The sequence below is a fragment of the Macaca thibetana genome, chromosome 18, assembly GCF_024542745.1.
Source record: "Macaca thibetana thibetana isolate TM-01 chromosome 18, ASM2454274v1, whole genome shotgun sequence".
NCBI classification, from domain to species: Eukaryota; Metazoa; Chordata; class Mammalia; order Primates; family Cercopithecidae; genus Macaca; species Macaca thibetana.
Window position 1 is genome coordinate 23,759,729 of NC_065595.1, and position 26,448 is coordinate 23,786,176.

Here is a 26,448-nt window from a genome sequence, read left to right on the forward strand (position 1 = left end):
AGTCCTGGTTATTTCAGAGCAGAAGCAGAGCTGGGGTCCAGGACGTCCCACTCTCAGGCTGGAGGTGCTCCAACGCTGGGCAGGCAGTGACCCATTTGCTTATAGATTCGAACTTTCGTGCTCCCTGAAATTTCACTAGGAAATGATGAAGAAAATGTAGGAAAACAGAGTTTAAAAATAACTAAAAAGTGACAAGGGAATAACAACACAGGTTATGGTTAAAAGCCAGGGTTTCTTAATGCCAGATGGATACTACAACCACCTAGGAAGCAGGCAAATAAATACCATGATAAGCCTTCACATCGGACTAATTCACTGAGAGTCAATGTGAGTGAAACTCTGACACAGATCATTATTAAAAAACTCCCAGACAATCTTAATGTGCAGCCAGATTTGGCATAAAAGATCTCAATTTGGAGACCAGCCTGACCAACATGGTGAAACCCCATCTCTACTAAAAATACACAAATTTGCCGGCCCTGGTGGCGCGCGCCTGTAATCCCAGCTACTCAGGAGGCTGAGGCAGGAGAATCACTTGAACCCGGGAGGTGGAAGTTGCAGTGGGCCGGCTGCACTCCAGCCTGGGCGACAGAGAGAGACTCCGACTCCGTCTGAAAAAAAAAAAAAAAAATCTCAGTTTGAATTCTGCTATTGGCTGTGTAACTTGAGTCAAGTTACTTAACATCTCTGAGCCTTGTTTTTCTCATGTGTGAAGTGGAGCCAATAGTATCTGCTTTTTAAGGTTGTTGAGAGAATAGACGAGATAAAGCATATGTCCCATCTGGCATAAAGTAGGTATTTGTTATTAAATGTTTCCTCTATGAGAACTTCAATCTCAGTGATTATAATTGGCAACTCAGTTTTTATTCTGTAAGCTATAATTAGTGAGTTTCCTTTCCCATTGTTTTCCTAACTCTCTGAGCACATTCTCAGCAATCCTCACCTAAGATTCAAGAATGGTTCTCAATTTTCAAAATAAGGTAAAGGAAAAGAGTGTGTAGCCACTGAGAAAGTCATACATAATTCACTGACAAGGCTACTTCTCCAGGGAGAAATCTGGTGGGCTGCCTGGAGGAGGCAAGGCTACTGGCTGGTGTTAGGGTTAGTGCAGGGCTTCTGAGAGTGTGACCACATGGTTGGTGATACGGAAATACAACCTTAAACGGCATCGAGTCACGTATTGAGACAACCATTGCTTTTCCAATGTTCTTTCAGTGCTTCTGCTGGTATTAAGGACATTTCACTTGATAATATCACTATTTAACAGGACATAATCTCAGAACCTTCTTACTTAGAACTTAACATTGTATCACTTTCATTCTGTTTATACTTATGGTGCCTTTTATTTATTGCAAATGATACTGGTTTTCCATTATAGTAGTAAGTTTCTGCAAGGAAAAAATATGCCAACTTCAAGAAAACTTTTCAGTAAAACATTGGAGGAGGGAGCAGATACAGCAAAATTCATGATATCAGATTCCTGGGTTTTGGATTCCTGGGTTCTCTTTTTGGCTCTCCTGTGAGACCTTAGGCTGGAACGATAACACAGCCTTCCTTGGCCTCAGTTTCCTCCACCCTAAAATAAAAATATTACAACTTGACAATGCCCAAGATTGCTTCCAGTTTAAGCGCACCTGATAGTCAAATCCAACACAGCTTGGTCTTTTAAGGATAGTCTCGCTCATCAAAGATACACAGAAACCCCGTTTTAAAAAAAGAAAATGGTGGGAAGGAAGTTAAAATTTTCTATGTTCCTATCCCCAGAAGAAGTTGTGGGTTACTGGTTCTAAATAAAGCCATTCTTTACTGGGACCTGTGCTTGTCTGCAAGAGTCCTCTTCTCTTGCTGATAACCCATATTCACTAATTTTAAAGATTGCTATGAGCTGGGCAATTGCATGCACTCAGGTGTAATGCCCAAGCCAGGTGGTTCTTTTGTGAATCTCCCAGATCATTACATCTGTGAATTATTGCTAGCTTGTGTATTCCCCTCTTTTTAGCACTCCTGAAAAATCTGAAACACAGGTCAGGTTCTCCCCCACTACAGAGTGGTAGTAAAATGTGAATTGGTAGAAAACAGTATTCATCTGGTGGTTTGGATGCAAAGTTGGCAACAGCACTCTGCTCATTGTCACCAGATTCCTACCTGTGCGAGTGTTGGTCCATAGTACACAGATGCTGAGGGTGGAGGGGTGCGGTACGGCGGCATGAGGGATGGTGGAAGACTTTCTGTCATTCCCTGAGGTTGAGAAGGGCAGGGACAGGGATGAGGTGCCCCAGGGCACCAACTTCAAGGAGGCACTCACAGATTCCTACAGGTGTTTTCCTCAGTTCTGGCTCTCTGCAAACTGCTTGTTCATGGGCTGCTGAACAGTTTGGAGTGATCTCAGTCTACAGCTTCTCTCCACACTGTGCTGGGTGATAGAGTACTACTAAGTCATTTATTAGTTTATTACGCATGTCAGCCTTCACCATGGGGCTGCATAGTTATTTTCAGTTTTCAGTAAGCTTCCCTCCTCCACCTCTTCAAAGTCTCTTTTTTCAGTGGCCACTCCTGCGCCATCTATTTGGCTGTGGTTTGTTTCTCGGAGGAGAATGTAAATGAACTCTGGCAATAAGGGTTGCAAACATTCAAATTTGACCAGATCTTCTCAACGTTTCCTGAGTCCCCAGGAATGGCCCTAGACCCTTTCTTGTGCATTATTTGATCTAATTCTTTCTAATACTATTAAACCTACATCAGCAAAGGAGAAACTGAGGCTCAGAAAACGACCTAGTTTGCTCTCATGTAATAATGGGTCTCTGAAACTAGTGATTTTATATGGCCTCATTCTGCAGAGAGTTTTGTTTGTTTGTTTGTTTGTTTTGAGTTTTCTAATAGAGGAGAAATATTGGGGGCATTTTCCTGAAAGTCAAAGTATTTGGAATGAATTGCCACTTCTCTTGATTAGGGATGGGAAAATACTGCTTGACTAGGCACTGTAATTCATTTGGTTATAAGTATTTCAACGAATAAGGAAGAGAGAGGTGGATGTCTCAGTGAGAGTTGATTCTAAGGCAGGGGATCCATGGGCCATGTGACTTTAGGCATCTTCATAAAGGGAAGGGTGGGGGGAGCTTGGGTCTAAAGCTACAGGCAGACAGTCATGAATCTCATTCAGTGAAATGACCTAGCAATGGTGGGCAGCTCTGGGCATGAGAATAAATTGTTTGGAAGTGTGAGAAAATTTTGTGTTATGAAATAGAGAGTTTGTCAGCAATTGAAATAGAGAGGTTGTCAGCAATACATTAATTCATATATGACTTCATGCACTCATTTGAACATACTTAGTGAGCAGCTACTAAGTGCCAGATGTTATTCTTGTCACTGAGAGGCTATAGTGGCAAACCATCAGACAAGAGTTTGGCTCTCCGGAAGCTGTAGACTGAGATCACTCCAACATTTAAAAGTTGAGCAGAGAAGGGGGAATGAGTAAGGAGACCAGGAAAGAAAGTGACCAGTTATGTGGCTGGAAAATTAGGAAGGAGTGGTTTTAGGTAAGCCTAGAGAAGAGAGTGTTCCCAGACAAGGAATAACAAGGCCACCAGCCATGATTGAGGGGACATGAAATTAAGGACAGGAAACTCCACCCCTGCACCCTGACAAATTGCAACATTTCCTTTTCATCCCTTTCTCACAAGGCTCTATTGTAACATCATTCACATCTTGACAGGGTAAATGACACACACAACAATAAGAAAGCATATAGACATCAATACCTATGTCTGCAAAAATGCTGGGCTCTTGCTGCATTTTTCTGGGAGGCCAGTCTTCTTGAATTTTCTGTGCCTTAAAGTGAAGCCTTTGAACTTGTGTTCTTTTGTGGGGTCAATGCAGAGCTGGACACTATACATAAATGTGCAGTCCTATGAATAGAACAGCGGATTCCTGAAACGATGTATGTGTCTGCCAGGATCAACCATGGGCCTTGCCAGATCGTTGTGGGAGATGAGGTGCCAGAGAGTAGCCTGCTACACAAAGCAAAGCTGAAATGACAGCAGTCCCTTTAAAGGCAGGAAATTGAGAAAATGTTCCTCAGAAACGAATTTCCCCTTGTGCAATAATGACAATGTCAATATACCAACCCATTTGCTCTTAAGAATAATTACAAGTAACATTTGTATAATCCTTGGGAGTTTATAAAGTGCTTCTATGGGTGTTATCATATTTATTTTATTTGAGCTTGGAGTGTGTGGACAGCTCAGATGAGGAGTGCTCAAGTCCTTGTGTGGCAGCTTGCTTAAGTCTGTCTGTCTCCTTTCCAAAGTGGAGCCATGGAAACTGTGGCAGCCCCATAGGATGTGGTGATGTCCTGCCTTTAAATGACTTGCTTCCTGGCATTCTTGGGAATGAAAAATCATGACTCTGAATCATGAGATTATGAGACATTTTCTAATTTCCTTTTTATATTTTAGAGTTTTCCATATTTTCTGTTATAAGCATGGGCTACTTTTGTGATTTAAAAAAAGTTATTTAAAAAATTAGGGAAAGAAAGCTTCTGAAATGTACCCCAGTTGACAAGACTTGCCTCCCAGGGCAAGGCTGACCAGCAGGATTGCGGGGCTGCTTTGACTGAGCTTCCTGAACCAGAAAAGTCATTGCATTTTTGAATAGGGGCCATGGAGATCTTCTAGTCAACCCCTTAGCACAACAGCCAGTGTGCAGAGAACATAACCAGCCAGAAACAGTGTCCTACTTCTTTAAAATAGATACTTGGAAAGCTTTAATGCCAGCAGAGCAAAGCCAAAGATATTGATTCTTTTAGCTCAAGTATGATGAATTCTGAACATGGTATTTTCTTTTTATTTATATTCTATTAAACAATATGAGCTTCTTAAAGAAAATGTGTTGAATTAAAGAAAAATACTTTATGCACTAAAATGACCACAAAATTTCTTTCCCCTTGTCTTTTTTAATGGAAGTAGGTGGAATTTTTTTTCTTGCAGGTTCATTAGTTCAAGAGTGGTTGTCTAAAGTAATACCCCACAGGGCTACCAGTCCTTATATGTTATGACTTCCTTGAGTTGAGTTTTCCTAATTTTAATTCTAATTTTAAAAGAAGGGCAAGTAGGTAAACTATCACTTTTGCCTCTCCAAGACTTTCTTTTTCATTACTCAAAAAGATGAATTGGCTAGGTATAATATTCTTGGTTTACAACTTTGTCATGTTCAAAACGTATTAATCATTACTTCATTTTTTTTTTTTTTTTTAGCATTTAGTAGTAAAATGTATGAGGCCAGCCTGACTTTTATTTGTATGTAAACTGATTTTTTTCCCTACCTATAAATGTATAATGTTTAAAACTTTATCCTAGTGGTTATACATTTCTGGATGGGTCCATGTGTTTATTTCTTTCCACTGTTTTTCTTGGAACATGGCAGATGTTTATCGAGATGTTATTTTATATTTCCTCCTAATATTTTAATTTTTCTCCGAACATTTAATTTTCTCCAAACTTCTGAAGTTTTCCCCCATATCTCTGATCGATTTTCTGCAATGTCAATTACACCCCTTTTTGTCTCCAATGTAGTTCTATATTTTGTTATTGCTTTTCTAATTCCTCTGAAATCTTTTCTATTTGACTCTATCACTATATCACTTTTAATCTTATCATGTTGACTTTTGGCCTCACTTATTTATCTCTTAGTGATTTTTTTTTATTTTTTTTTTTGCCTCATGGAAGTTAAATTGTTCTCTATTTAAATGAGAATTCCAGACAATTTCTCTAGATTCCAGTTTTTATAATAAATTTTTTTCAGAAGTCTTTTCGTTTTCTGAGTTTTCATAATAATGTTCTTTCCCATTGTATTCAATTTACATGCTTTATTTATTTATTTTGTTATTTCTACAAATACATGGAAAGAATGCTTCACTCAGTCTTGGCCTTGCTTTTTGGTGCTGGTAATATTTCTTTCTCAATGGCATGGCTAGATTTCATTTACAGGATGACTGTTTGGGACCAAGACGGGAACTTCTTTCTGTATTTCTGAAAAGATTGAATGCACAAAAATGAAAATTTCTGTCATATACTAAAGCTCTCCATTTCTTTGCTTTCCCTCAGCCCTTATATCACATCACTCGAAAGGATAATATCTCCTGTGATCCTAAATACTACGCTACATTACTCTGTATTTCTTGACAAATATCTTACAAGGACTGTGCTATAATCTAATAGTTACTTGCTCAAGAGTCTTGTAATCTGAGTTTGCATCCCAGTTCTACTTCTTCAAGCTTTGTGAACTTTGCAAAATTATTTTATATCTTTGAACTTCAGTTCCCTAAAATGAAGATAACAATAGCATTTGTATTATGGAGCGTTGCAAGGTTTTTTTTATTTGTTTTCATTAATTAAGCTCTTTCTAAGAGACAGGTGGCATTAGGCACTATTACTGCAGTGGTAAACAAGAGAGCCAAGGTCCCTGCTTTCATGAAGCTTATATTCTGGGAAAGAGACACACAAGCAAGAAATGAAGACATAAAATCATACAGTAATTATAAATTATGATAAATATGAAATTAAAGGAGTGAAACAAATGATGAAATAGATATTAACTAGGGGTAGAGGGTAGAAGTTGTTTAGATGTAGTGATCAGGGATAACTGTTTAGACGAATTGCCACTTGAGCTGTGAACTGTAGGATTAAATGAGCCAGCCATGTGGAGACCTGGGAGAAGAAGATACCCCCTAAAGGGAACAAGGGCAACAATACCTTAAATACAATGTCATAATTACAAAAAAGACCCCTCAAAAATGCCGGTTATCAGCAGATGGCAGTATCCATATAGATAAGAAAGAGAAATATAGGTCCACAGAGTCCACTTGTTTCAGATTGCCATGTCTTAAATTGGATGTCCAGTATGATTCCCTCATTTGGAATGAGTAAGTAGCTATATTTTTTAAGCCAACTCAAGTCAAAATTACCAGTCCCTGTTGACACCTCACTACCTGAAACGTTCTTCTCCCTAAGGGTCCCTGCCACTGCTGCTTCTTCTCACTTTGCTTTCTAAGCTTCTTTTTCTGTATTTAACTTTTAAAATTTAATTTTAAAAAAAATTTTCCATAGGTTATTGGGGTACAGGGGGTGTTCAATTACATGAGTAAGTTCTTTAGTGGTGATTTGTGAGATTTTGGTGCACCCCTCACCCGAGCAGTATACACTGCACCCTATTTGTAGTCTTTTATCTCTCGCCCCCTCCCATTCCTCCCCCCAAGTCCCCTAAGTCTGTTGTATCATTCTTATGCCTTTGTATCCTCATAGCCTAGTTCCTACATCAATGAGAACTTACAATATTTGGTTGTCCATTCTTGAGTTACTTTATTTAGTAGTCTCTAATATCATCCAAGTTGCTGTGAATGCTGTTAATTCATTCCTTTTTATGACTGAGTAGTATTCCACGTTACATATATACCACAGCTTCTTTATCCACTTGTTGATTGATGGGCATTTGGGTTGGTTCCATGATTTTGCAATTGTGAATTGTGCTGCTATAAACATGCATGTGCAAGTGTCTTTTTTGTATAATGACTTCTTTTCCTCTGGGTAGATATCCAGTAGTGGGATTGCTGGATCAAATGTTAGTTCTAGTTTTAGTTCTTTAAGGATTCTCCACACTGTTTTCCATAGTGACTGTACTAGTTTACATTCCCACCAGCAGTGTAGAAGTACTCCCTGATCACCACATCCACGCCAGCATCTACTGTTTTTTGATTTTTTGATTATGGCCAGTTTTGCAGGAGTAAGGTTGTATAGCATTGTGGTTTTGATTTGCATTTCCCTGATTGTTGGTGATGTTGAGCATTGTTTCATATGTTTGTTGGCCATTTGTATATCTTCTCTTGAGAATTGTCTATTTATGTCCTTAGCCCACCTTTTGATGGGAGTGTTTTATTTTTTATTTTTTTCTTCCTGATTTATTTGAGTACATTGCAGATTCCGGATATTAGTCCTTTGTCAGATGTATAGATTGTGAAGATTTTCTCCCACTCTGTGGGTTGCCTGTTTACTCTGCTGACTGTTCCTTTTGCCGTGCAAAAGGTCTTTAGTTTAATTAAATCTCAGCTATTTATCTTTGTTTTTGTTGCATTTCTTTTGGGCTCTTCATCATGATATCCTTGCCTAAGCCAACGTCTAGAAAGGGTTTTTCAATATTATCTTCTAGTGTTTATAGTTTCAAGTCTTATATTTAAGTCCTTAATCCATCGTGAGTTGATTTTTATATAAAGTGAGAGATGAGGATCCAGTTTCATTCTCCTCCACATGGCTAGCCACTTATCCCAGCACCATTTGTTGAAAAGGCTGTCCTTTCCCCACTTTATATTTTTGTTTGATTTGTCGAAGATCAGTTAGCTATAAGTATTTAGGTTTATTTCTGGGTTCTCTATTCTGTTCCATTGGTCTCTGTGCCTATTTTTATACCAGTGCTATGCTGTTTTGTTTACTATGGCCTTATAGTATAGTTTGAAATCAGGTAGTGTGATGCCTCCAGATTTGTTCTTTTTGCTTTGTCTTGCTTTAACTATGCAGGTTTTCTTTCGGTTCCATATGAATTTTAGAACTTTTTTTTCTAATTCTATTAAGAATGGTGGTGGTATTTTGATGGGATTGCATTGAATTTGTAGATTGCTTTTGGCAGTATGGTCATTTTCACAACATTGATTCTACCCATTCATGAGCATGGGATGTGTTTCTATTTGTTTATGTCATCTATGATTTCTTTCAACATTATTTTGTAGTTTTTCTTGTAGAGGTCTTTCACCTCCTTGGTTAAGTATATTCCTAAGTATTTTGTTTATTTTTTTGCAGCTATTATAAAAGGGGTTGAGTTCTTGATTTGATTCTCCGCTTGCTCGCTACTGTTGTATAGGAGAGCTATTGATTTGTGTACATTAATCTTGTATCTGGAAACGTTGCTGAATTCAGTTCTAGGAGATTTCTGGAGGAGTCTTTAGAGTTTTCAAGGTAAACAATCATATAGTCAGCAAACAGCGCAGTTTGACTTCCTCTTTACCAAATTGCATGCCCTTTGCCTTTTATTTATTTCTCTTGTCTGAATGCTCTGGCTAGGACTTCCAGTACTACGTTGAAGGGGAGTGCTGAGAGTGGGTATCCTTGTCTTGTTCCAGTTCTCAGAGGGAATGCTTTAGCTTTTCCCCATTGAGTATTATGTTTGCTGTGGATTTGTCATAGATGGCTTTTATTACATTCAGGTATGTCCCTTGTATGCTGATTTTGCTGAGAGTTTTAATCATAAAGTGATCTGAATTTTGTCAAATACTTTTCCTGCATCTATTGAGATGATCATGTGATTTTTGTTTTTAATTCTGTTTATGTGGTATATCACATTTATTGACTTGCATATGTTAAACCATCCCTGCATCCCTGGTATGAAACCCACTTGATCATGGTTGATTATCTTTTTGATATGTTGTTGGATTCGGTTATCTAGTATTTTGTTAAGGATATTAGCATCTATGTTCATCAGGGATATTGGCCTGTAGTTTTCTTTTTTGGTTATGTTCTTTCCTGGTTTTTGTATTGGGGTGATGCTGGCTTCATAGAATGTATTAGGGAGGGTTCCCTCTTTCTCTATCTTGTGGCATAGTGTAAATAGGATTGGTACCAATTCTTCTTTGAATGTCTGGCAGAATTCTGCTCTGAATCCATCTGGTTCTGGCCTTGTTTTGTTGGTAATTTTTAAATTACCATTTCAATCTCGCTGCTTCTTATTGGTCTGTTTAGGGTATCTAATTCCTCCCGATTTAAGCCAGGAAGATTGTATTTTTCCAGGAGTTTATCCATCTCTTCTAGGTTTTTTAGTTTATGTGCATAAAGGTGTTTATAGTAGCCTTGAATGATCTTTTGTATTTCTGCGGTGTCAGTTGTAATGTCTCCCGTTTCGTTTCTTATTGAGGTTATTTAGATTTTCTCTTTTCTTTTCTTGGTTAATCTTGCTAATGGTCTATCCATGTTATTTATCTTTTCAAAGAACCAGCTTTTCATTTCATTTATCTTTTGTTGCAAGGTTTAAATGAGGTAATGCTTGTAAAGCACTTAGCAGAATGTAAAGAAAATTCTAAGTAATAGCTGCAGTTGTCATTATTAATATTGTTATCGCTGTCTTTGAGTGGAGATATATAGAGAGATATTGATTGGAGTGGAGGGCACTCCAATGCACCCCCATGATGGAAAGTCAGCTCTCCAATTTTGCGATTGGCACAGATGATGAACTCCTGAATCTTGGTTGACAATGGGGGCATATTTTCAGTCTGACATAAACTGGTGAGTCACAAAGCAAGTTTTCCAGTCTGGTTTAATTGCTTCTTGATTAGTAGAGCTTTCTCCAAAATTCTGGTAAGAGATTGACTGCAAATCCCAGTTTTCTTATTCTGTGGTGTTTCATCTTCTGGGTCTTCATAGATTTATTTATTTATTTATTTATTTATTTATTTATTTATTTATTTCTCTGGGTCTTCATAGATTTATTTATTTATTTATTTTTCTCTTGAGATGGAGTCTCGCTGTCACCCAGGCTGGAGTGCCGTGGCAAGATCTCAGCTCACTGCAACCTCTGCCTCCCGGGTTCAAGTGATTCTCCTGCCTCAGCCTCCTGAATAGCTGGGATTACAGGTGCGCACCACCACACCTGGCTAATTTTTGTGTTTTTAGTAGAGATGGTGTTTCACCATATTAGGCTGGTCTCATATTCCTGACCTCATGATCCACCCGCCTTGGCCTCCCAAAGTGCTGAGATTACAGGCATGAGCCACTTTGTCGACCTCATAGATATTTTTATGGAAAGGCTGATAGTGGTGTGTCCAGAGTTGTAATCCAGTTACAATTTTAAATTGGAAGTCTCAGGTTTGCTTCCTTACAGTTTTCAAATGTAGATCATCAAATTTCACCAGTTAGATACATAAAAATAAAACATGTTGCATAGGGGATTTCTTTAACTTCCTAGAGTTGCTATCAGCAATTCTGCTTTTATCCAGATTTCATTTGTTAAATGTGTTCTCTAAGCCAGAGATGATGGAACCTTCCTTTTGCTTCATTATCATGTTGATATTATATCATTCTCGTATCATACCATAATGGAATTACATGTTTTGCATTCTTATGGACCTTTTAAACCACTTATTTGTATTTTCTACAGCATTGTTCAGGATCAAACACAGAGAGGAATTCAATGCCCTTGGCACTGAAATTTGAATGTATTTGAAAAGGATGCTTGAATTCCACTGTATGATACAACACTCCTGCTGAAACCATTGTTATGCTAAAAAAATAAATCTGGGGGTATAGATTATCTCTCCATGTTATGGAAAGATACATTTTTAGTTGCAATGTTTTGATACAGCCTCAATCTGGTTCGCTACAGTTCAGATTCAAAGCTGCCGTATTTTCTTGTTGATGGGAGTCCTAGGAGGAGCTTTTTTGGTAGTGATGGAAAGAACAGCGTCCCATTAGGTAGGGGTGGTACTGTCCAGCCTGAGTTTTGCTAAGGCTGCATCCAATTACCCACTAATAAATTTAGCACTGACGTGGCACTTAATTGTAAAGTGTTTTCAGTTCTCTGAAAATGTCTCCTCGGATGTAGGTTATTACCATTATCACCTCATTGTTCACAGAGTCTAACGTAATTCCATATGTCCCATGGGTTTTTGGTTTCTTTAGTTAATTTATTTCCATTAATATTTACTGAGGTGACATTTGGTTGTTTGCACCATGACAAATGGTGAGGATAGAGTGCCTTGTTCTGTGGTTGGGTCATTGGGACACTGAGACATGGAAACGATGCCTTTCTTTTGAGCATAAGAAATACAAGAAAATGGGCCAATTAGCCCTGCAAGTGAGTGCGGAGGATGCCAGGGACATGTGGTTAAGTTACATAACCATGAGAAAGTCAAAAGAGGTACCATTCTATGGCCAGAGAAACGGGGTCACTGCCTTGGGGATCTGGCCTTATCTCAGGTGTGCTGACATTCATGAGGCCATTGAGGCTCTAGTTTCTCCAGTATCTGTTCCTGAGAATAAATAAGCTAGTGGAAAGGTAGATACTAACCTCAACTGCAAAGACTCAATATGGCCAAAGATTTTTCCAGCAATGCTCTCCTGAAAACTGTCAGCACATTCTGCTCACTTGTCTCTTTCAGTCTGTTCTGGGGCTTTAGACACAGTCACTCGAGAGTATACTGGTTATAAAAATCCTTTTCTAAAGTCCATGGAACAGAGCAGAATCCACCCTCTGTTTAAATTAGAGCCACATCTTGGGAATCAAAGTTGCACTGAACTGTCATCTGTCAGTCTCGGGGGAGAGGGAGGTAGGGAAAGAAATCACTATTTCCCGTGTTTGAGATGATGTGTTAGGTAATCTACACACATTGTTTTGTTTAATCCTCACATCAGTCCCCTGAAGGTTTTCTTATTATTATCCCCTTTTTCATGGAGAGAAAACTGAGGACAGGAGATGTGTTTAACTTGCCCAAAGTACCATGGTGTTTGTGAGTCTGGATTCAGTCCTAGTAAACCACTGGCTCTCAAACTTCAGCAGGTATCTGAATCATTCGGAGAGCTCTTTAAAACACGAATGGCTAGTCCTCATTTCTAGAATTGCTGATTAATTTGGTTTGGGGTGGGGCTCAAGAATGTGCATTTCTATGTCTTTTGCAGCAACTTGGATGGAGCTGGAGGCCACTATTCTTTTTTTTTTTTTTGAGATGAAGTTTCATTCTTGTTGCCCAGGCTGGAGTGCAATGGTGTGATCTCGGCTCACCGCAACCTCCATCTCCAAGGTTCAAGCAATTCTCCTGCCTCAGCCTCCCAAGTAGCTGGCATTACAGGCATGCGCCAGCACGCCCTGCTAATTTTTTGTATTTTCAGTAGAGACCGGGTTTCTCCATGGTGGTCAGGCTGGTCCTGACTTCAGGTGATCTGCCTTCCTTGGCCTCTCAAAGTGCTGGGATTATAGGCGTGAGCCACTGCGCCCTGCCTGGAGGCCATGATTCTAAGTGAAGTAACTCAGGAATGGAAAACCAAATACCCTATATTCTCATTTATAAGTAGGAGCTAAGCTATGGGTATACAGAGACACGCAGAGTGGTATAATGGACTTTGGAGACTCAGAAGGGGGAGGGTAGGTCGGGGACGTGGGATTAAAAACTAAATATTAGGTACAACATATGCTATTGGGATAAAGCATGAACTGAAATCTCAGAATTCACCACTATGCAGTTCATCCATGTAATCTAAAACCATTTGTACCCCAAAAGGTATTGAAATAAAAACTTTTTTTTTTTAAAGAATGTGCATTTTAAAAACAAGTTCCCAGGTGAGTCTGAAGCTGCTGGTTTCTAGACCACTGTTTGAGAACCCTATTTAATAAGGTACTGTATCTTCAGAAACATGAGTCTGATGGGACAGGTGGGCTTGGTTGACCGATTTAGGATTTTAATCCTAAACATGAATCCAAACCCCATTAAAGGTACTCAGCCTCCTTTTGCAAAGGTCCCCTGGGTCCCTGGGTTCATTTTAAATTACCCAGTCTGTGGTGTTCTATTATAGCAGCAAAAAATGGACCAAGACAGAGATGATCCCACTCAACTGTGGTAGATGAGCTGGGAAGTGATAGGAAAGTAAAGGAAGCCAATAAAGGGCTCAACCTCATGCCACTTACCTCCGTGGGCAGCTGAAGGTCTGTCTTGCTGAGGAATTCTGGCAGCCATTGGAGTTACCCAAATGGAGGGGTGAAGAAGGTGTGGGTATTTATCTACTCCCCTCCATTCACCTTTGACTGAGAGCTGTTTCTGGGGCATTAACTTTCCCACACCTCTGGCTTCTCCTACTCCTAAGGCCAGAATAGACCCTGCAGGCAGGATCCATGAGCAAGCTTCAAGGTGTGCAGACCTGAATGCCCCCAAGTGGTATTGACAGGCATCTGCTCCACCACAGTGAGAAAATAAAGGAGGAACAAGAGAACCCAAAAGACATGCAGGGGCTCCTATTGTTTCTTGCCCACTGCTTGCTTCTAAAATACACACGTTTTTGGCTTTTTCTGTTCAAGCTCATCCTTCCAGCCTTTCAAGGTGCCTTCATGTTACTTTGTCCTTGAGCATGTTTACAACATCTCCCAATTTAGTCTCATTTGAAAATTTAATTAACAGGCTATTTGCCCCTCTTCCGGATCATTAATGAAGATATTAAATAAGACCAGATCAAGCATCAATCCCTGAAGCTCCCTTCTTTATCCTCCTTGCCCCCACCCCTTCCCTGTTGCATTTTCTCACAACTCAGCGACCATTTACTGTCACTTTGGCCCGCCAGGCCTTCAAGCCATTTCTTGGTTCTTGTCACAAGTCATAACCAAGATAATCTAAGTGAATTTGTCAAAGACCATTTAATGAGACACTGTGTTAAATGTGCCGCTCTAATCACAGAGTATTAGCTGCATTTCCTTTGACCAACTAATTTTTCAGTTCTCTCAGTAAATAGTTTCCTGAGGCAAGCATTCAAACAAATTTTAATGAATCCCAGTGTTGGTAGAGCTTTATTGTGGGGGGAAAAAAATCCCTGATGGTGCCACTTACTTTATAACTACAATATTTCTGTGAGAGGTACGAAAACATACAAACATACATATATTTTATAGGTGGGGTTAAATGATTCATCTAACGCACCCAGACAAGACACTTGAGCCCACAAACAAGTCCTGATCCTGCCTCTGATTGATTTCCAGGATCCGCTTGTTTCCACCACCCCATAAAGGCTTTTAAAACCTATCTGGCTGATACGGTTTAGCTGTGACCCCACCCAAATCTCATCTTGAGTTGTAGTTCCCATAATCCCCAGGTGTTGTAGGAGGGACCCAGTGGGAAGTAATTGAATCATGAGGGCGGGTTTTCTCGTGATAGTAAATAAGTCTCTTGCGATCTGATGGTTTTATAAAGGGCAGTTCCCCTGCTCACACTCTCTTGCCTGCTGCTATGTAAGACATGCCTTTGCTACTCCTTCACCTTGCATCATGATTGTGAGGCCTCCCCAGCCATGTGGAACTGTGAGTCCATTAAGCCTCTTTTTCTTTACAAATTGCCCAGTCTTGGGTATGTCTTCAGTATGTATCAGTATCATGCACTGGATATGGAGATAACCATCCTCCCTGACACTAGGTACTGGGCAGCAATACCTTGACTTTGCTAGAATTAATCCCCCCAGCCCAATTTATTTTTTAATTCATCAAACATATCTTTTTACTTTTATAATAAATGGAACAAGAAATTATGAAAATGTTATTTTATTAAGGCATCTTAATGCCTAAGATATATGGAAATATAGACCCTGAGAGTTGGAAAAGACATTAGAAGTTATCAGTTTAGGCCTTCTTAATCTGGGGTCTGTTGGTGCTTGAAATTCTGTGTGCTTTTCTGCATAGCTGTGCATTTGCTTCCATGGCTTTTGACAGCATCTCCCAGGATACCGCAGTCCAACTCCTGCTTTCAAAAGGAATATGAACCCTGAGATGGGCAGATCATCTGAGGTCAGGAGTTCAAGACCAGCCTGGCCAACATGGTGAAACCCTGTCTATACTAAAAATACAAAAATTAGCCATGCATGGTGGTGCGTACCCGTAATCCTAGGTACTTGGTGGGCTGAGACAAAAGAATTGCTTGAACCTGGGATGTGGAGGTTGCAGTGAGCTGAGATCATACCACTGTACTCCACTCCAGCCTGGGTGACAGAGCAAGACCCTGTCTCTCAAAAAAAAAAAAAAAAAAAAAAAAAAAAGGAATATGGACCACTGAGAGGTAAAAGTGTTTAATGGTAATGCAACCAAACAAGTATTCCCAGCTGTGGTCTACCTCTGGACACATTTATTTATCCACGCAGATATGAAAACAAGCAGGCAAGCTATGGCGAGCTTGGGAGGCCTCCAAAGTGAGTGTTCTGCAAACTATGTGCTTTTCCAGACCTTGGTATCTCAGTCTCCCTTTTCTTTCAGCCTGTGCCCAGTATGTTGATTGATGCTCCCAACATCTCAAAATAGCCCTTTCCATTGGTGGACAGAGAGTTCTTAGAAAGTCTTTATTTAGAAAAAATATTGAATTAAAAATAGTCTTCTGGGACTATGAGCAAGCCATCTAATAACGTTTCCACACAGCACAATTCTTCTACTTGATGGTAGCCTCTTTGTCCTCCCAAGAGATCTTTTGCATGAACATCTTTAGTTCTCACAACAGGTACTAAAGGGATGTGGTTTTAGCCATTCCACTCACCCAGCTGACCTCTCCTGGACACCCTCCAGCTTTTCAACATTCTCCTTAATGAGTCAGTCACTTGGAACTTAAGCCAGGTGTACTCTAACCTGTTAATGTGCAGTTGATTTCTGAAGCTTTTTAAAAAATCAATCAAGCAATCAGCAAGAGTTTATATCCCTTAAATGCTTCATATAAATACCTAAAGTCAAGGCAAAACAAGATGTAGAGAGACTCAGGGATGTATCAACATGCACAAGTTTAAGGGGGGAGAAGCAATTTTATCAAATCTTGGTTCTTGAAGCCCTCATGAGGAAAGGAAGTGTGGTTTTAAATAGTGTGCAGAGACATCTAAAGCAGCGGTTCTCCAGCATGAGAAATGCTGTGGCCACATTAGCACAAATCAAGTCAGTGGTACTAAACTCTACTGGTGGTCATTGTTTCACCACTGTCATGCGCTCATGGGGAAAGAAAAGCTAGTTTCACTTAAGAATGTTCTTGGCCCGGTGCAGTGGCTCAAGCCTGTAATCTCAGTACTTTGGGAGGCCGAGACGGGCAGATCACGAGGTCAGGAGATCGAAACCATCCTGGCTAACACGGTGAAACCCCGTCTCTACTAAAAAATACGAAAAATTAGCGGGAGAGGTGGCGGGCGCCTGTAGTCCCAGCTACTCGGGAGGCTGAGGCAGGAGAATGGCGTGAACTCGGGAGGCGGAGCTTGCAGTGAGCTGAGATCCCGGCCACTGCACTCCAGGCTGGGTGACAGAGCGAGACTCTGTCTCAGGGGAAAAAAAAAAAAGTTCTTAATGAAGCAATAACAATTATTAAGTTTATTAAATCTCAGCTTTTGAGTATATCTTTTTTGGGTTCTGTGGAAAGTGTGTGTTTCGTTTTTGTCTTACAAATAGGCAGTCTGACTGGTGTGAGATGGTATCTCATTTTGGTTTTGATTTGCATTTCTCTAGTGATTAGTGATGTTAAGCATTTTTCATATGCTTGTGGGCTACATGTATGCCTTCTTAAAAAAATGTCTGTTTGTATCCTTTGCCCAGTTTCTAATGGGGTAGCTTGGGTTTTGCTTGCCAATTTGTTTAAGTTCCTTATAGATTCTGGATAGTAGACCTTTGTCAGTTGTATAGTTTGCAAATATTTTCTCTCATTCTGTAGGCTGTCTGTTTACTCTGTTGATAGTTTCTTTTGCTGTACAGAAGCTCTTTAGTTTAATGAGATTCAATTTGTCAATGTTCGTTTTTCTTGCAATTGTTTTTGGTGTCCTTGTCATGAAATCTTTGCCAAATGCTATGTCCAGAATGGTATTTCCTTAGTTATCTTCTGGTGTTTTTATAGTTTTAAGTTTACATTTGTCTTTAATACATCTTGACTTGATTTTTGCATGTGGTATAAGGTAGGGGTCTAGTTTCAATCATCTGTCTATGGCTAGCCAGTTATCTCAGCACCAATTATTAAGTGGGGAGCCCTTTCCCCATTTCTTGTTTTTGTCAGCTTTGTCAAAGATCAGATAGTTGTAGATGTGTGGCACTATTTGCGCACTCTGTACTCTGTTCCATTGGCCTATGTGTCTGTGTTTGTACCAGTACTGTGCTGTTTTGGTTATTGTAGCCGTATGGTATAGCTTAAAGTTGGGTAATGTGATGCCTCCAGCTTTGTTCTTTTTGCTTAGGATTACCTTGGCTATTCTGGCTCTTTTTTGGTTCCATATGAATTTTAAAACAGTTTTTTCTAATTATATGCAGAATGTCATTGATAGCTTGATAGGAGTAGCATTGACTCTGTAAATTGCTTTGAGCAGCATGGCCATTTTAACAATATTGATTCTTCCTATCCATACACATAGAATGTTTTCTATTTGTTTGTGTCATCTCTGATTTCTTTGAGCAGTGTGAGATCTTCACTTCCTTGCTTAGCTGTATTCCTAGGTATTTAATTCTTTTTGTGGCAACTGTAAATGAGATTGCATTCCTGATTTGGCTCTCGCCTTGGATTTTGTTGGTATATAGGAATGCCAGTGATTTTTGAATGTTGATTTTGTATCCTGAAACTTTGGTGAAGTTGTTTATCAGATCTAGGAGCTTTTGGGTAGAGACTATAGGGTTTTCTAGATGTAGTATCATCTTTTCTGCAAACAGGGATAGTTTGACTTCCTTTTTTCCTATCTGGATGTCTTTTATTTCTTTCTCTTGCCTGATTGCTCTTGCCAGAACTTCCAATACTATGTTGAATAGGAGTGGTGAGAGAGGGCATCCTTGTTTTGTGCCAGTTTTCAAGGGAATGCTTCTAGCTTTTCCCCAATCACATGATGTTGGCTGTGTTTTGTCATAGATGGCTCTTATAATATTATGTAGTATGCTCCTTCAATACCTAGTTTACTGAGGATTTTTAACATGAAGCGGTGTTGAATTTTATTGAAAGCCTTTTCTGTGTCTATTGAGATAATCAGGTGGTTTTTGTTTTCAGTTCTCTTTATGTGATTAATCACATTTACTGATTTGCATATGTTGAACTAATCTTGCATCCCAGGAATAGAGCCTAATGGATAATGATGGATTAGTTTTTTGATGTGCTGTTGGACTCAGTTTGCTGGGATTTTGTTGAAGATTTTTGTATCTATGTTCATCAAGGATATTGGCCTGAAGTTTTCTTTTTTTGTTGTGTTTCTGCCAGGTTTTGGTTTCAGGACTATGTTGGCCTCACACAAAGAGGTGAGAAGGAATTCCTCCACCTTATTATTATTTTTTTAACAGTTTCAGTAGGAATGGCGCCAGCTCTTCTTTATACATCTGGTAGAATTTAGCTGTGAATCTGTCTGGTCCTGGGCTGTTTTGTGGTTGGCAGGCCTTTTATTACTGAGTCAGTTTAGGAACTTGCTATTTACCTGTTTAGGAATTCAATTTCTTCCTGGTTCAGTCTTGAAAAGTTGTATGTGTCCAGGAACTTATCCATTTCTTCTAAATCTTCTAGTTTGTGTGCATACAGGTGTTCATAGTAGTCTCTGATAGATTTTTGCATTTCTGTGGAGTCAGTGGTAACACCTCTTTTTTCATTTTAAATTGTGTTTATTTGGATCTTCTCTCTTTTTTTCTTAATTAGTCTAGCTAGTGGTTAATCTACCTGATTAATTTTTTCAAAACAACAACTCCTGGATTCATTGATTTTCTGTATTTTTTGTGTGTGTTTCAATTTCTTCAGTTCAGCTCTGATTTTGTTTGTTTCTTGTCCTCTGCTAGCTTTGGGGTTGGTTTGCTCTTACTTCTCTAGTTCTTCTAGTTGTGATGATAAGTTGTTAATTTGAGATCTTTCTAACTTTTTGAGGTGGGTGTTTAGTGCTATAAACTTCCCTCTTAACACGTCCTTAGCTATGTCCTAGAGATTATACTACATTGTATCTTTGTTCTCACTGGTTTCAAAGAATGTCTTGATTTCTGTCTTAATTTCATTGTCTACCCAAAAGTCATTCAGGAGTAGGTTGTTTAATTTCCATGTAATTGTATGGTTTTGAGTTATTTTCTGGGTTTCTATTTTTATTGTACTGTGGTCTAAGATTGTGGTTGGTGTGATTTCATTTTTAAAAAAATTTGCTAAGTATTGTTTTGTGTCTGCTTGTGTGGTCAGTTTTTGAGTATGTACCGTATGGCAATAAGAATATATGTGTTGGCTTGGGGTGGAGAGTTCTGTTGATGTCTGTTAGATCCATTTGGTCAAGTGTTGAGTTCAGGTCCTAAATATCTTTGTTAATTTTCTGCCTCAATAATCTAGTACTGTTAGTAGTGTGTTGAAATTTCCCGCTATTATTGTGTGGGAATCTAAGTCTCTTTGTAGGTCTCTAAGAACCTGCTTTATGAAACTAGGTGCTCCTGTGTTGGGTGTGTATATTTAGGACAGTTAGATCTTCTTGTTGAAATGAACCCTATATCTTTATATAATGTCTTTCTTTATCTTTTCTAATCTTTGTTGGTTTAAAGTCCATTTTGTCTGAAATTAGGATTGCAAACCCTGCTTTTTAAGTGTCTTAGTTAGTAGATTTAGCTTAGTAGATTTTTCTCTATCCCTTTATTTTGAGTCTATGGGTGTTGTTGCATGAGAGATGGGTCTCTTGAAGGCAACAAACCACTGGGTCTTGCTTTTTTTTTTTTTTTTTTTTTTTTTTTTTTTAACCAGTTTGCCACTCTGTGCCTTTTAATTGAGATATTTAGTCCATTTACATTCAAGGTTAGTATTGATATGTGTGGATTTGATCCTGTCATTATGTTGTTAGCTGGTTATTAGGTAGGCTTACTTGTGTGGTTTCTTTATAGTATCAGTATTCTATTTACTTAAGTGTGCTTTTGTAGTGGCTGGTAATAGTCTTTCCTTTCCATAATTACTGTTCCTTTCAGGACCTCTTGTGAAGCAGGTCTGATGGCAATAAATTCCCTTAGCATTTGCTTGTCTGAAAATAATCTTATTTCTCCTTCACTTATGAAGATTAGTTTGGCTGGATATGAAATTCTTGGTTTATTTATTTTTTTTCATTAAGAATGCTGAATATAGGCCTCCAATGTCTTCTGATTTGTAGGGTTTCTGCTGAAAGGTCCATGTTAGCCTGATGGGGTTCCCTTTGTAAGTGACCTACCCCTTCTGTCTAGCTGCCTTTAACTGTTTTTTTTTTTGTTGTTTGTTTGTTTTTTTTTTTTTTTTCATTTCAACTTTGGAGAATCTGAGTGCATGTTTTGGGGATGGTCTTCTTGTGTAACATCTCACAGGGGTCCTCTGCATTTTCTGGATTTCGATGTTGGCATCTCTAGTGAGGTTGGGGATGTTTTCATGGCTGATATTCTGAAATATGTTTTCCAGTTTGCATGCTTTCTCTCTGTCTTTTTCAGGGATGCCAATTAGTCATAGATTTGGATTTGATCTCTTTACATAATCCATATTTCTCAGAGGTTTTGTTCATTCTTATTTATTCATTTTTCTTTATATTTGTCTGACTGAGTTATTTCTGAAAGCCAGTCTTAGAACTGAGATTCTTTCCTCAGCCTGGTCTAATCTACTGTTAATACTCATGATTGTATTATGCAATTCTTGTAGTGTGTTTTTCAGCTCCATCAAATCAGTTTTTTTTTGTTTTTTTTTTTATAATGGCTATTTCATTGATTAGCTCCTGTATTTTTTTTTTTAATTGTGGTTCTTAACTTCCTTGGATTGGCTTTTGACATCTCATGAATCTTGATGATCTTCACTCCTATCCATATTCTGAATTCTATTTCTGTCATTTCAGCCCACTTAAGAACCCTTGTTGGGGAACTAGTGTGTTCATTTGGAGGAAAAAAGGCACTCTGGCTTTTTGAGTTGCCAGAGTTCTTGTGCTGGTTCTTTCTAATTTGTGTGGGCTGATGTTCCTTCAGTTTTTGAAGTTGATGTCCTTTGGATGGATTTTTTTGCCTTTATCTTCTTTGGTGCCCATGGGAGTTTGATTATGGTATAAAGTGGATTCAGCGGTTTTGGAGGAGCTTTCTCTGATTACTCTCTCTACACTTGCATTTTTTTTAGTTAGATGTTTTGGTCCAGAGGGCTTTCTCAGGCGGGGGCCACAGTTGACAGAAAAGCTGTATCCTTGCCAAGTCAGCCCTAATCTAATCTGCTGTCTGTGTCCTACCTGGGGAAACACAGGGTTGTGCCTGGCCACAGAGTTCAGGTGGAAGCTGGACCACTGGGTTGGAAGCTCTCTAGGTGTCACCCATTTGACTATGCGAGGTGGGAGTCAGTGGAGTTGTCCACCCTGCCATCCAGGTGTTTCCAAGGCAACAGGAGGCTGTGCCCCTTGGCAAATTCAGGCAGAAATAGGACTGCTGAGCTGTAAGTTCCAGCAGGCGTGGCTTGCCCGGCTACGAGCAGTGGGGGTGGATGGGACTGTTACCTTGCTGCTTGGATTCCTCTCTGGACAAGAGGTCATGCCCACTGTCTGAGTTCCCATGGAAGCAAGATTACTGGGTTGGAAGCTCTAGTAGACATTGCATGCCCAGCTATCAGTGGTGGGGGTGGGTGGGGTCACATGCTCTGCTGCCTGGGTGCTTCCCAGGATATCAGGAGGCTGCATCCTCCAGCTGAGTTCCCGCAGAAGCAGGACCACTGGGTCAGAAGCTCTAGCAGATGTTGTCCACCTGACTACCAGTGGCAGGGGTGGCTGGTGAGTATATCTTTTTAACATTTTGTATGATTAAATGTGAAAGATGGACAAGACACTTCTGCTGCTAAATGAGGTACGATGGTCACTTTGAGGAAAAGTACTTGTAAGATCATTTGTGCCGTGAACTGATCTAGCCATTTTTTTCGTGGAATACCATTTTTACTTGAAAAAACGACTGGCAGAAAAGCAAGACTTATTCAGATCTGTTATTTGGCAGACACATTCTCAAAACTGAAAAAAGTGAACCTGTCACTTCAAGGGAAACAACTGACAGAAGTTGTTGCCTATGATAAAAATTTGAGCTTTCAAGTGAAAATTAGAATTTTGGAAGACTTCTATCCACCACCATGAACTTGACAGCTTCACAATACTTAAAGACTTTTGTGATGAGATTGGTGGTGATAGTAACAAATACAATTTTTTAATATTGCATAATTAAATGTGTCAACATTTGAAAGATCTGCATTACTCAGGGAACCAATATTTTCCAAATGAATAATGCATGATGATATAAAATCACGCATGGGCAACCAATCCATTAATGTGTAAGATAGACCAACTGATTTTACTGTAACAGATTACGAACATTTCACTGATATGGTTTCCCATCCCATATTAAAACCGACCTTAAGAAATTACCCATGTTGGGTGTTGGGTGTCAAAGAAGAAAATCTATAATTATCTGAAAAGGTTATGAAAACACTTCTCCGTTTTCCATCTATAGATCTTCATGATGATGAATAGTCTTAATTTACCTCAACTAATCCAACATATTCCAACAAATAACATGCAGAAGCAGATATGACCATCCAACTATCTTCCATCAAACCAGATACTAATTTGTGAAAGTGTAAAACAATGTCACTCTTCCCACTGCTCTTTTTCTGTAGCAGAATTAATTTTCACAAAGATATGTATGTTAACATATAAAGAGATTGTGAGTGCTATTGCAAGAGGCATTAATATTTTTTAGAATTTCTCAGTTTTAACATCTAATATAATAGGTACTCATAGATATAATCCACACAGACAAAAGCTCATTGGTATTCTTGATGATTTTTAAAAAGTGTCAAAAGGTCCTCAGACCAAAAGTTTGAAAACCATTGAACTAAAAACCAGAGTGGAAGATGAATGGATAACTGAACAGGAGAAGGGATTGAATAAACTGGAAATGATGTGGTGGATGGGATTAAGAGTGCAGGTAATAGAGAAGACTGAAATATGAAAAGCATGCAAGAGGTAGGCCTGGAGTGATGATTGGTCTGCAAGGAGCACTTATGGAGGACAGAAATAATTTACGACAAAATCAAGAAAAGAGATCAAGGGATTGAAAAACAAATCACAAAAATTGAAAGAACTTATATTATAAACTTTGAAAATGAGAACATTTGAATATAATTGTTATACTCCTTATGCCTCTTTATGCTAATGATCCAATGGGCTTAAATAGTAGCATAGGAATCTGAGCCACAGAGATGGGATAAAAGTATTTCATATTTTGAACTACTGGAATATTTATTTAGTAATAACAATGCTCTAATTTATTGGGTATAATCTATGTGCACAGTAATATACTAGGTACTTTATTATTTTATTTTAGAACCTCTTGAAGTGAATTTACCTTTGCATACGTATTATTAGTATACATTTCAACAAATTTTATTTGAGTGATGTTCAGCCAAGAAAGGTGAAAAGCTAGTATATCCTAGGTTTGATCCTAAACATGATTTCAGTTTTAGATTTTAAATGATGTGGATATTTTTCCAAAGAAACTATTCTTTCTTTCTTTGTCTTTTTGTCTCTTTCTTTCTCTCTTTCTCTATCTCTTTCTCTTTCTTTCTTTCTTTCTTTCTTTCTTTCTTTCTTTCTTTCTTTCTTTCTTTCTTTCTTTCTTTCTTTCATTTTAGGCTTTCTTCCTCACTTTTTTTTTGGTGCATTGCTTTTTAATCCTCATTCAGACAATGCAATCCACATAAAGCATTAGCGAGAATCCTTTTGTATAGTGAATATTGTTTAGGTACTGAGCCAACTTAGTATCATCAACTCTGATGATTTACCCTAATATAGCCCTTCTCCATTCCTTCTCCATGCATCTACTTTTCTTTGACCTGTCTAAAGAAGCCTTTGTTAGAGCTTCTCTATGTAAGGGGTATCTTTCCTTGACAGCTTTATGATTCACCTTTGTTTGACTGTTCCAGGTTTGTACTTGGCCTTCTGTCCTTAAATTAGAGGCATATTTCATTCTTTTTTTTTCTTTTTTAGTAAAAGAAAATTTTGTAGACAATAATTTTTTTGTTTATGGTTCACAGATCTTGAAACTCGTGATTTGATATTTCCCGTCCATTTCTTTGAATTATGACTTCATCCAGTCTCATTCTCTTCAAAATATATTATGAAGTAATTCATCTTAATGGAGTGATCGACTTCCTCATACTCTCATCCAAACACAAAACAAATCTGCAACTTGGGTGAACAGTGGTCTTGGGGGCTGGTGTGCTAGCCACCCCTGGGAACTCTCAGATTGCCCAAGACCTCTCAGAAAAATATACCCACCTCAACCATTCCCTTTAATTCACCACACTCAGTACCTCACAAAGGTTACCCCCATTTAATTCTTGCAATGGCTTTATGTCAAGTTTTTAGCTAGCAAAACTAACCAATGGAGAAGTTTACTAACTTTCCCTAAGCTCAAAGAGAACCAGAGGCAGAACTGGGATTTGAACCTAAAAATATCTGACTCTGAACTCTACATTCTCCACTTTCTCTAAAGACACTTTAAAAACAGAATCAAATCTCAACTTCTGGCAAATTTAGGTCATGCTCGACTAATTTAGCCCTAGGAATTTTTATGCTATGAGTTTGACATTACATGTAAGAAAATAAGAAACCATTCATTAAAGATGATGGATAAAAATAAATGAAACAGAATCACCTACACATTTTTCTCTTATATTGCCAATTGCTTTTAAGTGTTCTGTTGAATACCAGAAAAGTATCAAGGAGTCATAGATACAGCACAGAAGGTCTTCACTTCATTTGCTTCATCCTTGAAAAAAGAGTAAATTGTAATAAAACAACTCAGATTCCTTTTCTGGTTTCTGTCTTTTATAAGAGAATTCATTTTGATTTTCACAGCCCAAAACATAACATAAAGTACTTCATCTACCAACCAACATCTACTCAGTTATTCCTATGGACTCCGGTTGAAATTATGCCCACACGCTTCCATGAAAGAACCACCTTCTTGATTTGTATTTTATGTTAATGGGAATGGTAATGGAGATTGTAAAATCCATTTATTTTAATGTTATCTTAGATTATGAGTAATGATTAAGTAGAAAATCTTCACCTTCAACAGCATGTACATGATAAAGGTTTTTCTTTTTTAAAACTAAAGAGAGAGAGAGAAACAAACCTCAACCCCCACATACCCAAATCTTCTCTCAGACACACATGGAATCTTTTAAATTACATTTGTATCAAATTAACTTGGGTGGTCTGAGAGTCATCAGGCATGCAGAAAAGGGTTCTCTTATAAAGCTAATTTAAGAACGTTGTTAGGGCATTGACAATAGAAGCAACCTGTTCCCTTGTTGTCAATGTGTTTTCTTTTAGGGAAACTTGCTCTTTCCTGCCCATGCTGAAAATATCTACATCTCTCCAAGAGCTCAGTCTTAACATCTTCATGGGTGGCTCCAAGTGGCTGCCATTTTTACCATGTGCAGAGTGACAGCTTCTCCTTATGCTTTTTCAAATAGTATAATGATTAAAATATTGTTGGGTAGACTCATATGTATGCATTTAAGTCAACAGTACTCAAAACTTACCAACTTTTTTGTAGCCAAATAATATTTCAGCAATTCAATTATTCTTTAGAAAAGGAACAACTCTGGAAAATTTTGTTTATTGCATTGCTCTCTAAAATATCCAAGGGATGGCACTGCCCTATGAAACCATAAACAGCAGGGGTAGATTGTGAATG